The sequence below is a fragment of the Etheostoma spectabile genome, unplaced genomic scaffold (assembly GCF_008692095.1).
Source record: "Etheostoma spectabile isolate EspeVRDwgs_2016 unplaced genomic scaffold, UIUC_Espe_1.0 scaffold172, whole genome shotgun sequence".
Classification (NCBI taxonomy): Eukaryota; Metazoa; Chordata; class Actinopteri; order Perciformes; family Percidae; genus Etheostoma; species Etheostoma spectabile.
The window spans coordinates 1,520,671-1,522,400 of NW_022605573.1; positions in this window are offsets into that span (position 1 = coordinate 1,520,671).

A 1,730-nucleotide genomic window follows, 5' to 3' on the forward strand; every position below is an offset into this window, starting at 1 on the left:
GGTCTCGAGATAACTCTCGTTATGAACTGATACTATAAATAAAATTGAATTGAATTGACGCCGCCAAAGGCCCCGGACCGAGCGTGTGTCGTCTTTACACACCTGCGTTGGCTCCGTCTCCACAGACCAAAGTCAGCTCGTCCCCTGGGTGACCTTTGACCCTGCGGGTGGGTGCGACGGCCGGAGGGGCCCGACCCATGGCGGCTCGATCTGGATTCGCTGAGCCGGCCAAAAAGAGAGCTGTGAGAGTCAACCACCTGGTCAACATCTGGATCCTGCAGAGGAAGTAAGAGTCAGGAGTGGTTTTATGGTTTAAAGCAGTAAAACGAGGCTGTGATTCACAGCTTTTTACCCTCGTCTTATCACCTGTTGATGTCATTTCATTTGTGGCGTCCTCTTTTTTTCACTTAACTACAGTGATGTGTAAATAAGGGTAAATGTAAGAAAGAGGAACATTGGACGGATAAAGAGCCAGAGAGACCAAAACAGAGACAAAAGGAGAGCGAATGTTGGACTAACTTATAAAAATCAAATGGAAAGTAGCAGATAGATAGATATGTAGATAGATATGTAGATAGATAGATAGATAGATAGATAGATAGATATAGATAGATAGATGAGTAAGATATATATTAGATAGATAGATAGATAGATAGATAGATAGATATATCATAGAAATAGATATGTAGATAGATATTAGATATAGCGTATGTAGATAGATAATAGTAGATAGATAGTATGAGATAGATTATTAGATAGATAGATAGATATGTATAGATATAGTATAATAGATATGTAGATAGATAGTATGTATGATAGATAGATATGTGTAGATAGATAGATAGTAGATTAGATAGATAGTATTAGGTAGATAGTAGAGCTAGATGATAGATATGATAGATAGATAGATAGATAGAACTCTAGAGAGCGATAGGAGATGTAGATAGTAGGAAGATAGATGAGGTCTGCAGACTATAGATAAGAAGATCGATAGATAGATAGACTAATAGATCGCAATGTTCGGCATCTCCAGTAAGTTAGACACCATACACAACAACCCCAACCCCCATAGCAGTCAGAATACAAGTTATGATCCACATACTAGAATAATAATAATGTCATGCAGTCTGAGTCTGGGATATTTACCCGTTATAATGTCTTCCGTGTTTTCCTTCCCGTGAGTGGAGAACACACATCGTCCTCCTCCGGCTGAGAGTAAAGGGCAGCGTCTCACATGACTCTGGACGTCTTGTCCTCTGAAGATGTTAAAGATTAATAACGTCACACAGAGGCCGGGGCGTGGGTTTATAAAGCCTCCTGTTTCTGACCAACTCCAACCTCAAGTTCACCTCAACTCATCTGTCTCTTTGTTCTTTATGCTCACACATGTTATGTTTTCATGTTGCTGATTTGCAGAGGGGTGAAATATGAAAACCTGTACTTATTATAGATTATTATAGATATGTTTTATTATTATAGATATGTTTTATTATTATAGATGCTGTACTACGGCGGAGACAGACGTAAACATTCGGGCTTCAGCCCAAACCTACGGGGGCATACTCTATACACTTTATGGTAAGTGCTCATTTTATGTGCATTTTTTGATTCATGATTGTATTATAGGTTGTACCGCAAGTGGTTTATGTGGTTTAATTTTTAGAAAACACCATATTTTCATAATATTATATATATATAATATTTTCTTTTCACCCTGTGTGTTGAGCTCT